This window comes from Anomaloglossus baeobatrachus, chromosome 6 (assembly GCF_048569485.1).
Source record: "Anomaloglossus baeobatrachus isolate aAnoBae1 chromosome 6, aAnoBae1.hap1, whole genome shotgun sequence".
Taxonomy (NCBI): Eukaryota; Metazoa; Chordata; class Amphibia; order Anura; family Aromobatidae; genus Anomaloglossus; species Anomaloglossus baeobatrachus.
In genome coordinates this window covers 169,415,920-169,431,566 of record NC_134358.1, presented here as the reverse complement: position 1 = coordinate 169,431,566, position 15,647 = coordinate 169,415,920, and positions in this window count along the sequence as shown.

The window sequence follows — 15,647 nt, the reverse complement described above, 5'->3', positions numbered from 1 at the left end:
AATTTTGAAGTGCAGTGTGCACTGATTTGTAAACCCTCAGCATTGCTTGGGGTCTCTGTCAAAAGATGGCAGAGCTGACAGATGAGGCACAGTTGCTGCCGGTGCTGGAGCTGCAGGCTGGAAGGATGCAGATGGTACAGCCAGTCCCAGGTCATTCAAATGTGATTTCACAGTCTGCAGAAAGAACAGTATCTGATCCTGATGTTTCCGTATCTGTGACATCTCCCGATACAGTGCAGGAAGTAAAAGTGTGTTGGAGTCAGTGGAATCCATGACCTGCTCAAACTCTAACACTCACCAATGTTAAGGGGAGTAATAGTAGTAGTGGACCCAATAGATCACAGGGGGAACGTTTACACTGATGTGGAAGGGGCTTGACTAAGTGACCACTGAGGTAGATGCCAGGTGCCACTCCTAGGTTAGTGTCTGGAACTGTGAAAGCTGACTCCCGGGCAGGGAATGCAGTGATGGACACAGGTGCAGGTGGGTACATTTTCTAGCGCAGGAGGGTGCAGACAGGATCTCTGAGGCTGACAGGATGGCTTGGAGCAGACAGGTACAGATATGGGAATCCGGACACAGATATAGGTAACGGGACAGGAGTATGGGACCTGACAACTAGCTAGCAGATGGGTAAACTGACTAACTAAAGACATTGCTCAGGCACCTCTCCTAGTAGGTGGATGTCTTAAGTACCCAGTGCCTCTCAGCAAAAGGCTGAGAGGCACTTCCGGGAACTAGCACTGGCCCTTTAAGAGTAGGGCAGGTGTGTGGGCATGCTTGCATTCCCGAAGGACCTAGGCGGCATGCACTGGCCTCGGGAACAGGAGACAGAAGAACACATATATACGACTATGAGAGTGCGGGGAAGGACACAGCCCAGCGATGAGTGAGTCGTTGTCCCTCCCTCATTGGAATTGGAAAAGGCATAAATTGCCTCTTCACATACCCCCACTGGGTAAGATGTAATACATATCTATTGCAGTATATGTGGGGAGCCCGAGTCTTGCCCTGATTTCCTATTCTGAAGCCAAAATACAGGTTGTAGGCTCTCCTTATCATGGTAGTCAAGCTTTGCCTTTGTGATGCAAAATTGACTTCTCTGCACTTGTAGCAACAACTATCCACTTTGTTACTGCAAGAACAAGGCATATCTGAAAAAACATATTAAAATATATTAATATGCTAAGAAACTAAGCTAAGAAATCCTAAAACTGAATACCTTACATAGGGAGCAATTTTAAAAGTAGATGATGCAACTTTATTAGGATTACGTCATTGAAGGTAAGCTGGCATTTTTTGATTGGTCACCATAAAGGATAGACTACTGAAGGCTCAATAGACTAAAGCCTGCTTTACACCTTGCAATTAAGCATACGATATCGTATGCGATCTTACCCACCCCCATCGTATGTGCGGCACGTTCAATTTGTTGAAAGTGTCGCACAAATGAATAACCCCCGTCACACGTACTTACCCGTCCATACGACCTCGATGTGGGCGGCGAACATCCACTTCCTGGAGTGGGAGGGACGTTCGGCGTCACATCGACGTCTCGCGGCAGCCAGCCAATAGAAGCGGAGGGGCTGAGATGAGCGGGACGTAAACATCCTGCCCACCGTCTTCATTCAACATTGCCAGCGGAAGCCGCAGGACGTAGGTAGGATCTGTTCATCGTTCCCGGGGTGTCACACACTGCGATGTGTGCTACCCCGGGTACGATGAACAACCTGACGTTCAATTTTTAGGAAATGAACGGCGTGCATGCGATGAACGTTTTACCGTTCAATCGCAATCGCATGTAGCTGTTACATGCTACAATGTAACTTACGATGCCGGATGTGCGTCACTTACGACGTGACCCCGCCGACACATCATAAGATATATTGTAGCATGTAAAGCGCCCTTTAATATATGATGTAATAGACTAACTACTAACAATGCAATAATGATGATCAAATACTAAACACGGCATTTTTCTTTAAGCCTGTATGAAAGGTGTTATACAGTGGGTACGGAAGGTATTCAGACCCCTTTAAATTTCATACTCTTTGTTTCATTGCAGCCATTTGGTAAATTTAAAAATGTTCATTTTTTCCCTCATTAATGTACACTCTGCACCCCATCTTGACAGAAAAAAAAATGTAGAAATTTTTGCAAATTTATTAAACAAGAAAAACTGAAATATCACAATCATAAGTATTCAGACCCTTTCCTCAGTATTGAGTAGAAGCACTCTTTTGAGCTAGGACAGCCATAAGTCTTCTTGGGAATGATGCAACAAGTTTTTCACACCTGGATTTTTGGATCCTCTGCCATTCTTCCTTGCAGATCATCTCCAGTTCCATCAGAATGGATGATGAACGTTGGTGGACAGCCATCTACAGGTCTTTCCAGAGATGCTCAATTGGGTTTAAGTCAGTGCTCTGACTTAAGTACTCAGTCAAGAATGGTCACAGAGTTGTTCTGAAACCACTCCTTTGTTATTTAAGCTGTGTGCTTAGGGTCATTGTCTTGTTGGACTTGTATGGCTAGGACAGCCATAAGTCTTCTTGGGAATGATGCAACAAGTTTTTCACACCTGGATTTTTGGATCCTCTGCCATTCTTCCTTGCAGATCATCTCCAGTTCCATCAGGATGGATGATGAACGTTGGTGGACAGCCATCTACAGGTCTTTCCAGAGATGCTCAATTGGGTTTAAGTCAGTGCTCTGACTTAAGTACTCAGTCAAGAATGGTCACAGAGTTGTTCTGAAACCACTCCTTTGTTATTTAAGCTGTGTGCTTAGGGTCATTGTCTTGTTGGAAGGTGAACCTTCAGCCAAGTCTGAGGTCCAGAGCACTCTGGAAGAGGCTTTCTTCCAGGATATCTCTGTACTTGGCAGCATTCATCTTTCCTTCAATTGCAACCAGTCGTCCTGTCCCTGCAGCTGAAAAACACCCCCATAACATGATGCTGCCACCACCATGTTTCATTGTTGCGATTGTATTGAGCAGGTGATGAGCAGTGCCTGCTTTTCTCCATGCATACCGCTTAGAATTATCATCAAAAAGTTTTATCTTCATCTTATCAGACCATAGAATCTTATTTCTCATAGTCTGGGAGTTCTTCATGTGTTTTCAGCAAACTCTATGTGGGCTTTCGTATGTCTTGCACTGAGGAGAGGCTTCTGTCGGGCCACTCTGCCATAAAGGCCCGACTGATGGAGGGCTGCAGTGATAGTTGACTTTGTGGAACTTTCTCCCATCTCCCTACTGCATCTCTGGAGCTCAGCTACAGTGATCTTGACGTTCTTATTTACCTCTCTCACCAAGGCTCTTCTCCCACAATTGCTCAGTTTGGCTGGACAGACAGATCTAGGAAGAGTTCTGGTGGTCCCAAACTTCTTCCATTGGAGGATTATGGAGGCCAAGGTGTTCTTAGGAACCCTGAGTACTGCAGAAATTCTTTTGTAAACTTGGCCCGATCTGTGCCTTGCCACAATTCTGTCTGTGATTTCCTTGGGCAGTTCCTTTGACCTCATAAATCTCATTTGGTCTCATATGCACTGTGATCTGTAAGGTCTTATATAGACAGGTGTTTGCCTTTCCAAATCAAGACCTATCACGTTAATTAAATACAGCTGGACTCCAATGAAGAGTAGAAACATCTCAGGAAGGACCACAAAGAAATGGACAGCATGTGACTTAAATATGAGTGTCTGAGAAAAGGGTCTGAATACTTAATACCATGTGATATTTCAGGTTTTCCTGTTAAATAAATTTGCAAAAATGTCTACATTTCATTTTTTTTCTGTCAAGATGGGGTGCAGAGTGTACATTAATGAGAAAAAAAATGAACTTTTTTGAATTTACCAAATGGCTGCAATGAAACAAAGAATGAAAAATAAAAAGTGGTGTGAATGCTTTCCATACCTACAGTAAGTAGTTACAACCTCCTCTGGATCATGAAAATTAGAGCCAATCAGTAAATTTAAGCATCATATTTGTTTTCAGAACCAGAAAATTAGTTAAGTTCAAATGTTTTTGTTTCTGAACCAATTTGGCTGTCGAAAAGTAAAATTTGACAAGTGAATTTTTAACTATGTCATAATTTTTATGCATGTTTTTCCAACTCCTGGCTGTATAAACTTGAATGTCTATTGGTTTGAAGCATACCAGGTGATGTGTAATAAAGATAGAGCCTAAGGATATCAACACCCTTTATCAAGGTGTTGATAGTTTTTTTTGTTTTTTTCTCGATTGGATTAACTATGTAGCTATGTAAGACAGACATGACCTATTTTTTTCAGTTGATAATGAATTCAGGAAGCAGGAGAGAGGGGAAAAAGAGGCTCACAAGAAAGAAGTACATTTCTCTGAAAAGATATATAACCTAGTTTCTTTTATTTGCTTATACTATTGATTTATGCAAATCAGGATCACAAGAACATCCAGAAGGAATCAAGCACTCGAATCAACCATCAGCAAAAAGTTCTTCTTTTTTATGAATATTAAAATCTTGGCAAACACCACTCCGTCAAAAAATATGTATGCAATAGCATTTTAGAACAAAGCCCTTAGTTATTACAGTGACTATGGATATTGTTCTGAAACAAAGCCCTGCTCTGCGCGGGGTAAGCTGGGCTGAAGCAGTGACTTCTTACAGCAGTAAGGACAAGTCTGTAACCTTACACATTAGTTATTAGCCAAAAATCCACTAACACCATTATAATTAACACCTGTGGCCACATAACTAAACGTGCCAGCGCAGATGCATAAACTCCATAACAATGTTAGAAACTGGAGGACAAGGAGTATAACATGCAAAAATAGATTTATTCATATATCAAACAGACATATAGACATATCAACATTGTGCATAAAACAGGACAAAGAGTTGCTTTTGCTGATCACATATCAAGTAAAAGAGAAAAAGCATGTCATTGCGACTGAGATTAGCAATCATGTGCAAAGACAGGAACAGAGGTAGCCCAGAAATAAAGCTACTCAATCTATAGCAACATCTCTCATAAAGTGCAAGTGCCTATACATTATAAGGGCTACATCCTACCCCATTTCCAGCATTAAACAGACACCTTTCCCAGGAAAATATAGACCCCAATGTACGTTTCACTTTTCTTTTTTTCTTTAAGGAGAAGTAACTGAACAGCTTCCTCATGATTATCATCCCCCAACAGATCTATTCAGTAATGAGGCAACAGATTTACTCCAGATTCTGGTCTCTGTTCTAAAGTGTCCATGTTTTCAATGGTGAAAAAAACGTATTGATGACGGCATTTTTGTGCACGTATGAAAAGAGGTGTAAAAATATGGACACTATTGGATGATAGGTCAGACATGGAAATTTTGTCTGAATCACGATTTTCAGAGATTTACATGTAATCGCCGGTATGAGCGCTCAGTGTAGAGCACAGGATAAATTTGAGCCGCACTCTACTGCGATCTGTGGGAAGCAAAATGAACAAATCAACAACAGGTGAAGAATAGGCTTTATGCTTTATTTATTTAGTTATTTATTTTTTACGCAGACAAGATGACGTTTTTTGTGGTGCTATTTTTGTTTATATATAACTTTTTGATTGTATTTTATTCCACTTTTTTTGTCAGCTATATGATGGAAAGACATAGTTTATGCTACGTTTATTTTTTTGTTGTGTTCACTAAAGGAGTTAACTAGATGGATTGGAGACATCACTGTTATACATTGTGATCATTCACATAACCCACTTCTGTGCTCGATCACTGAAGGGGGTTATGTGTCAGAGCTGCACTCGCAGCTCTGACACTTTGCCTCCCACAACATGCATCTGGCATGGTGTGCATTGGTTTCCATGGCAGTGTGACCTAGGGTAATCATGGTGATGGCCAAGTGTTACCATAGCAACAATTGAGTCTCCTTGCTCACATTACAGGGACTCGATCGCTCTGGAGAGAAATGCAATCCTTCCCCCGTCTCCAGAATGCTGTAATCACTATTCATACAAGCATTTAGGGGGTTAAACTGACTGGGGCAGTGCAAGCATTGAGAACCGGGTCTCAGCTATAACATCAGCTTGAGATCAAGCAGCAACCACTGGGCTAAGGCGCTGGAACCACACGATTGCCATGACATACCCATACGTCATAGGTCCAGAAGGCACTGACTTGTACAGGACACGTCAAGGGTCATGGGGTTTAAAAAAATATTTTTGTAATAATTTATGTATTTTAATTGGTAATGTTTACATTTTTTACAGTTTAATTTAAAAATTAGATAAAAATATTTTTGTTAGTGATCACAAACAGATAAATGCCTGATGAGTGCAGCAATGAAATTTCATTTTACTATTTCTATATCCTATTTATAGGGAAATATCGAGAAAAGGTCTCAGAAATTATCACTAAATTGCAACTATCAATTTAATCTTCATTTAATAAATCAATAGTATGCATGGAAATAAGCAACTTTATAATATATCTTATCAGACAAATGTGCCTCTTTCACTGCCACGAGTGGTGGCTACAAAGAAGAATTATTCTCTTTTTTTTTTTTTTTTATTTCACCTATCTGTTGTAAAGATATTAGCAGTAAAATTATTTACCACCTAATAAGTGAACCTTTTATAATTCCCACTCGGTATTATCAGACAGTTTACACTGGGGATGTGTACTTGTTTCCCTCTATTACTCTGACCAATCAAAAGCAAACAGCAACACTCAAAGAATAGAACATATCCCCATCATACCTTAGAGCAAGTTTTTCAGTGTGTGAGACATATAATGACAAACAACTCTGATCTACTGGTCTAACATGTATTAGCTAACAGGTTCCCTTTAATGAATACATCAACTTCCCTATGACTTTAAACTTAAGACTTAAATTAAAACATAACATACTACATAGCAGTTTTTGATCAAAAGTGCAAAAGCCATCCAACCACGTCAAGGTGTGCCTAAATATGATTGATCTCTATTACTAATGTTCCATCTCTGCATGTACAAAACCGGGCCTCATCTGAACTGGGAAGTGTGAAGAAACCAGTCATAGCTTGCAATTAAAAGCTTGTCAGGGAAAATGGGTGGATAAGGTTGCTGACGCCCTGGAGTGGGCCACAAACCACAATATGTACTGCAAAAAAAGGAAAAAATAGGGTCTGCATATCTTTAGTATTAAATTAATGTACAGGTGCACAAATACCCTTTATGGTCAACATAGTTACATATATTATGCTTCATCACAGTGCAATTAATGAATACTTGAACTTCACTATCGCAGTAAACATTAAAAACATTTCACTATTGTCTGAATTTTCCACGTGCCAAAATATCATCTAAACTGGTGAAGTGAAAGCAATAGCTTTCAATTACAACTTTCTCTGAGAAAGATGGGTTGATAAGAGTTCTTAGCCCTTGACATGGTTGAATGACTTTTGCAGTTTTTAATCAAAAACGGCACTGTGTTTTATAATAATAGACTGTACTGTTGATGGGAAACATGCTCTTTAGAGGGTACACAACATGAAATGTGCTGCCCCCATGCCAGCAGCAGGGCTGCTTGGATCCGGATCCGTGGTGGCTCGAGGGGTCTCCGGACTCGGGGGTTGTGCGGCCATTCGATGAAAGGGGGACTATGTACAGGGGGTTTGGAAAGTTCGTGATGCCACCCACGGTGCATGGTAATGTGAGGGACCACCGCTGCGGTTGGGGAGCCCGGTGACGATGGTGTGGCAGCCTGATGTCTAACCCCTCCGTGGGTAGGGAGTTTGTGTCCCGGGGCCCATCGGATGGTTGGTTGCCACTGGGGTAGGAACAGGGGGTATTTCAGTGTACTCACTCAGTCCAGGAATAACAACACCGACAGCTTGTTAACCAGAATTCTGAGCACCACTGCAGCTTGTAGGGAGCATGCTTGGGTCCGTGCCCTTGGTGTTGCTGTTAGCCTGTGGCCCTGTCCTTTGCACCTCTGTCTCTGTTGGACTCGTGGGTATAAAACTCTTTGGGTCCCGCTCAACCGTATGGCTAACGGAGTGAGCTTGCTCTCAGGGTTCACGAGTAGGATATCTTTGGACTATATTGGGAAAGTCCTATCCCATCGGTGCACTAGTACCCCGATTTTGGAGGGGGTTGGGGATGACACTTGAAGTCTTCACCCCCATCGGGTAAATTACCGGAATGCGTGAAGCTACTTTACGGACTAGGGTCCACGTACCCCGTTGTGCCCTGGCCCCTGCCCGGTGATAGCTCAAGGCCGCTGGCCGCCCTCCTCGACAGTCTGTGCCCCTTGACACTGTCCCCTGCGACTGGGATTCTAGCTCCTACTAGGTCCAGACCAACGTCTTCCACCTAGTACACAGGAGCTCTCCTCCGTGGCCTCTCCTCACGAGAGCCACCACTCCACCTCCTCTCCTTTCACTCTCCACTGCTCAATTCCACTGCTCAAGCTCAACTGTCACTTTCCTCACTTTTCCTCACCAACCCCCCATGTGGGTGGCCCTATTCCCTTCAGGCCCCCCAACAGTGTGTCTGGTAGGTTAAAGTGGGAAGTGTTCCTAGGATTTTGATTGACTAAGCTGTAGCAACACCAAAGGACCAGGATCCGTAACCAAGGAGGGTAGATACTGTGCAAAAGGGCAGATTGCACAAAACCCTGTGACGACCTGATAGGCCAGGGCGTAACAGAAACAGGAATAGGAGTAATTTTTTTAAAGGCTTGTTGACTAGTGATGGGCGAACCCCCCGATGTTCAGGATCTGGAGACTCACCCAAACATTTTGTAAAGTTCTTGTTCAGGGTCAAAGATAACGCGAACTTGCTTCCGAACCCCGAAGTTGGACTTTAAAGGTATGTGATGAAAAATAAAGCATATAGTTAATAATAAACATTGTCATTATACTTACAGGTCCCCCGACGTGTCCTGCAAACTCTGTCTCCTGGCCGCTTTTGTTTCCGGGTCCCATCATTGTTGTGCCCTGGGGTAACCACCACTGACTACAGGACATTCCATGACGTCATACTCAAGTGACCAGTCTGGTGTGAATGTTGTATTACCTTGTGGGTTACAGACTGGTCACACTACTATGACGTCATGGAGGGTCCTGTAGTCAGTGGTTTTTACCCGGGGGCACAGCTGACCGGCCTCAGCTATGCAGTCATTTGAAGTCTCTGACTGCTCTCAGTTGAGTCTGTATGAGCAGACCTGTGTTTGTCTCCTCGCACAGATGTAGCAAAGCTGAAGATGCTCACCACCCTTGGACTATATCGGAGGTTTTTTTTGAGAAATAAAGATAGAGTCCTCAATGTTTTCTGTTTTATTTCTAATAAAATATTTTTTCTCTGTGTTGTTGTTTTATTTTACAGTTAAAATAACAGACAATCACAGATGCTGTCACAGAGTGAGCATCTGGGATTAAATGCTGGCGTAACCTGAAACCAGACCATACATTCTAACATCTAGAATGTATGGGCACATCCCAGGTTACTCCAACAGCCAGTCACAGACACCCATTCTGCGTGACAGTCTGTGATTGGCTTTTGGGTCCCTCACACATATAGTAGTGTAAAAATTAATAAATAATTTTAAAAAAATTACATAGCACTCCGCAGTATTTTTGATTTTCAGCACAGATAAAGCAAACGGCTACAGGCTGCCACCCTCATCTGCCTGGCTTTAACTGGCAATCAAAATACAGGAAGCCCATTATTTTTTTAAAATTATTTAAAAAAATAATTAAAAAAAATGCGTGGGCTCCCGCTGTATTTTGATCGCCAGTCAGGTAAAACCAGACAGCTGCGGACTGGGATTCTCAGCATGGTAAGGTCCAAGCGTTTCCTTCCCAGGAAAACTCGTGTTCAGGATCGTGTGCACGAACACTATGTGTTCGGTACGGACCCCGAACTTTACAGTTCGGGTTCGTCTATCACTTTTGTTGACAACAAGTAATTGATTTTTCTCATTGTAAACAGCTAGTCTGTTCTTATACTTTAAAAAAGAATATTGTTTGGAAGGCTTGCTAAACAGCCTTTGTAATTATTTATTTAAGGGATATTTATTTTTCACTACTGGTTGATAAGCCATTACATATTCAATTTCAAAATTGCGGAGCAAACCTGTTTTTTTGGTCAGTAAAAAAACGGAAATCATTTTGGATGCATCATGAAAAAGTTTTCACTTCTTTATGAAGCAAAGAATAAATCTCTTGAAACTTCCTAACTAGTGTTGAGCGGATCCGGATCCGACCCGGCCGCGGGAATCCGGCTGCACGATCTGGATCCGTTTTTTTTTTTTCTCTCTCTCTCTCGTCCCCAGATCCGCTCCCAATTCACATACATAGGTCCGGATTCCGGATCGGATGTGGACTTCTTTTCAAATCCGCAACAGATCCGCCGGACCCGGATTATTAGAAGTCCGCTCAACTCTATTCCTAACCTCAGATAATTCATTATTGCTCCATCGGTGTGAAAAACACATGGCTTGTTCCTTTTGCACCATAAACACTTGCAATGCAGGCATTCATCTAAACCCAAAAAGGATAATTTTTTGTAACCATTTCTACTATTCAAATCAAATATGACACTGCAGTGCATTATTAGCGTATTACTTACCTACCGTCTACTTTCACCTAGTCAGATAGGTAGAAGTCACTCGGACATTAATTAGGCTGTGCTTGTTTTAAAGAGCTCAGAACAGATTATATTTAATCCTAGGAGTGTTATACACCTACTTTATGTGCAATTAAAGGGATTCTGATTTGAATTGAATAGTTTTGGAAAAAATGGGCAAAGCTGTTGAATTGAATTTCAAATAATTTAATCTATCTTTACATCAGGCACAGAGCTGTACAGTGATTCCATTACAACTAGAGCGGTATTGAAGACAATGCACAGGAAAGAAATTGCTTTAAAACAAAATGACAAATTATAGCAAGACATGTGCTGTATAGACCAAGAGCCACATAACCCTTAATATAGTACATAACAGCCATAACACAATAGGACCATGTGAGACACATTGCCCAGTCATAGCTGCAGAGTATTATGATAGGCCCTTGTGGCAATGCAAAATTACAATGCAAAATTACATTTTTCTTGTCTCTGATGCTTTAGCAGTTTAGAAAATAGTGCTGGGCAATATTTCTATTTTTTTGAGACTGCAAATCAAATCTCAAAATGTTTGAATTAGTGTGAAATTTCCTAGAATAGTTTGCAGACTCCATAAACAGAGCCCCTTAGTGACAGAAGAGCAGAATTCCACCTCAACTGACGCTGCTGTGTGGCATCCACCGCTGACAGAGAAAGATACAATTTTTTTCTGAATTGCAAGCACTTTATTAAATAAATTTAAATTTTAAGGAGAAATTAAAAAAGTTTTAAAAAATATGAAAAAAACATACTAGTTCAAATCACTCCACTTTTGTCCCGTTGAAAATAAAACAATAATAATAATGATAATAATAATCAAAAATATACATATTTTGTATTGCCATGTTCAGAAATGCCCAAAGTTACGGGGCCCTTCTCTGATTTCACACAATCAAGAGTGCGAGAGATAGATGAACAATCCAGAACATTTATTCCAAGCAAAATCAGATGGTCCATAAAATAATCCACCACACAGAGGGTTAAATAGTCCAGAAACATGGATATAGTCCAGTAAGGGATAAATATCTGAGTCTCTCTGGGGAGCTGGTCTTCTTTACCTTCAACCACAGAGGATAAATCTTCCTGCTTCTTTTTGAAGTTCTCGGACAGACTGAATAATTCCACCAGGTAAGCAGAGAGTTTGGGTGGATTCCAGGCCCCCTTCCCCCACACTTCAGGGACAAAAGCACTGCAGGGGGTTATTAAACTGCAGACAGGACAAATAATACATAGAATGGACAGAGGACCATGACTAAAATACGAACCTACACAAAATGATACATAACCTACAATATAACACATTCACACAGAATTTCTCAAAATATAAAATCAATTAATCTGATCAGTTCATGGCATAGCGAGAAAAAAATCAAAACGTCAGAATTAAGTTTTTTTGGTCGTCGCAACATTATATTAAAAGATCTATTTGTCTCTTGACACAAATAGAAGGATTGTCATTAAGGAATGTAGCTGTTCTTCTTGAAATTGACCACTGGGGCCGTCAAACCCTCGTTCCGCTCCAGCTCCACATACCTTTTTAGAGATGGGCCAAAAATTGCTACATTTTTGTGCAGCTTTGCATTGCGCCAAACTTTTGTGGCTTTTTATGCCAGAATTCTATCAAAAGGGTATGTGCTCATGTAGCAGATTTGTGTGCAAATTTTCTGCACAAAAAACTGCATGTTTTGGCAGGAGAAACGCAGCAGAATAAAAGCTTGTTTTTTATCACGTTTTCGCATTTTTTAAACATTTTTCCGGCATTGTTTAATTTATTTTTTATGCATAGCATTCACAAGGGTTCAGGCACTGTACCCCTGCATTCGCAGCTGGGTTTCTGGCTGATGTTACAGCCGGGACTTGTCTCTCACTGCCCAGAGCGGAGCCTGCAGTGCTTTTTGTGGGTTAAACCCCTGAATGCTGCAATAAATGCGATCACAGCATTAAAGAGGCAGGGAGAGGGGTCGCTTACCTCTCCCTGGTGATCGGGTAACTGTAATGCAATCACAGAACCTGATCACTGCCATTGCAATTCTGGGTCATCACAATGACAACCCTGGGCTACTGAGCTACAGAAAGCAGCAGCACTGAGAGATATAATCCATTGCAGTGATCGAGCACTCAAGTGGATTATATCGGCAGGAAAAAATGCAGGAAGACTTGACATGCTGCTTCTTTTTTCTGTAACAATATCTGCAATGAAAAAAAGAAGCATCATGTGCACATAAAGGGCTCATGCACACGTTGCTTACTTACATGCATTTACGCTGCGTATAGCACTGCAGTGTAAATGCATGTATCCTGCGTCCCCTGCACAATCCATGAAGATTGTGCATGACACTTGCACACGATGCTTTTATGAACGCAGCGATTTGGGTGCTAAAATTTTGACCCAAATCCGTGCATTCATAAAATGAGCATGTCAATTATTCCGTGCGCTATGGATGCAGCTCCCACTTTGTCTATGGTGGAGGCAGCATCCCGAGCGCATGAAATCAGCTTTTTTTTTAACAAAAAAACTGCATCCATTATGCAGTCTTTCTGCAGCGATTTGACGCTCACATGTGCTGTCAAATCGCTGCAGAATATTCAGCAGTTACGTGCGCATGAGCCCTAAGGCTATGTCCGCACTTTGCATCCTCCTAGTTGCATTTCTAAACGAACGTTTTGGAATTAATTGATTTAGCCAAAGTTGCCTTTTTCCTTAAATTAGTGCTTAAAGCGCATGCGTATTTACCGCGTTTTAGATGCGTATTTAGCGCTTTTTACATGCTTTTTCCCTTGCGTTTTGACAGATGTGTTTTGAACATCAAGACACTGCTAAATAAAGATTAAATAGTCAAACAGAATGAAAAAAGAGAAAAAAAAGAAAAACATAATTTTTTATAATAATAAAGAAAATAGTTATATTTCATGAAATTATAGCGGTTTTATAATATTTATTGCTAAAATAGCAATAAAATCCTAATTTTCATTAATTTAATTGTCGGACTATGTGTGTGTGTAAAGGGACATATTATTCCATTATGTTAATGTCTGAAAAGCATGCGTTTTTGAAGTCCAAAACGCCTTGTTTCTGTAGCTAAAAAGCAGGTTAAACGCTAGAATTTTGATATTTCTTGCTTTTTGCAACTGCAAAACGCAGCCCAAATGGTAAAAACAATTGACATGCTGCTTCTTTGAACGCAATGTTTTGCCACAAATTATGCAAATTAAACGCAGCATTTTAAAACGCAAAGTGCGCACAGGAAATCTATATTTTCCATAGACTATTATGGAAAAGGAAAGCGCATGCCTTTTGGCATGAAAACGCTGCAGTTCAAAACGGACCTAAAAAGCAGCTGAAACGCATGTGAAAACGCAAAGTGCGGACATAGCCTAAAGGGGGCTTTACACGATACGACATCGCTAATGCGAACTCGTTGGGTTCACAGAATTGGTGACGCACATCTGGCCGCATTAGCGATGCCGTTGCGTGTGACACCTATGAGCGATTTTGCATCATTGCAAAAACATGCAAAATCGCTCATCGGTGACATTGGGGTCCATTCTCAAAAATCGTTACTCCAGCAGTAACGATGTTGTTCCTCGTTTCTGCGGCAACACACATCGCTCCGTGTGACACCGCAGGAACGAGGAAGCTCTCCTTACCTGCCTGCCGGCCGCTATGCGGAAGGAAGGAGGTGGGTGGGATGTTACGTCCCGCTCAGCTCCACCCCTCCGCTGCTATTGGGCGGCCGCAAAGTGACGTCGCTGTGACGCCGCACGGACTGCCCCCTTAGAAAGGAGGCGGTTCGCCGGTCACAGCGACGTCGCCGGGCAGGTAAGTATGTGTGATGGGTCTGGGCGATGTTGTGCGGCACGGGCAGCGATTTGCCCGTGTCGCGCAACAGATGGGGGCGGGTACCCACACTAGCGATATCGGGACCAATATTGCAGTGTGTAAAGCCCGCTTAAGTCAGGTTTCTTTTACACTTTGCTGTCATGCGTGATTACTTGCAGTATTCACTAAAATCTGCAAGGAAAAATGCATGAAAAAAGCAGCAAAAAAAGCAACATGTGCACATGACCTCACATCTTTGATGAATTGGGTCCAAAGTCTAGTTTTAAATACGGTAAGTACAAATATCACAAATATAAATCTAATGTAACAAATCTTTACCAACTCTATAGCAGTGAGTTAATAAAATTATAAACAATAATGGAATAAATACTGTATTAATTAACAATATGTTTGTATTTATATATATATATATTTTATTTTTTAAAAAATGTTTCTACAAATCAAATTGCACAAATGGGAATGGAAAGTGATTTTTAGTTATTTCTACTGGGAAGAAAATCTAGTACAGTTTATACATTATGAAAGTTAAATCCTTTAATCTTTGCAATCTTTAAACCATCTATAATGGTGTAATTTTGCTAAAAAGAGTGTGTTAAATCCTCAGGCCAAACTTAAAAAAAAAAAATATCTGTTATTGAAGTGATACAGTAATTTTGAAAACAATGATAAACATTTATAGCACTGAAGTAAAAGCTTTTCCTCAATTTGTTTTTACTGCAAGAGATTTTGGGTTTTTATTGCCAGAAAGGAAATCTCCAAAGGCTTTGTTCATCTGTCCATTATGGCAAACCATGCTTATTTTTTATTATTACACTATTTTTTAACATGAAATGACTTCTTAAGCCAGAAAAGGTTTCTGAGTAGCCTATAGTGAAAGTTAATTTTTTATACAACTTGGAATAACATATACTAAATGGAATAACATTTCAATATACTAACAACTAAACATTTATTTATTTATTTATTTTAACTTATGTATTAACTTTAAAGATGAGCAAACCTACTGAAATTTCAATTCAGTTTTGGAAAATTTAATTTAATTTAAATTCAAAGTTAAATGCGCGCCATATGCGTGACCAGCATTCAATATTTTGGAGGGGGTCATGGGTTTCATATCATAGCATTTCTGCATGCAAAGTGTCAATTCATATTGAATTGATGATGCCCTGCAACTTTGTAGTTCAC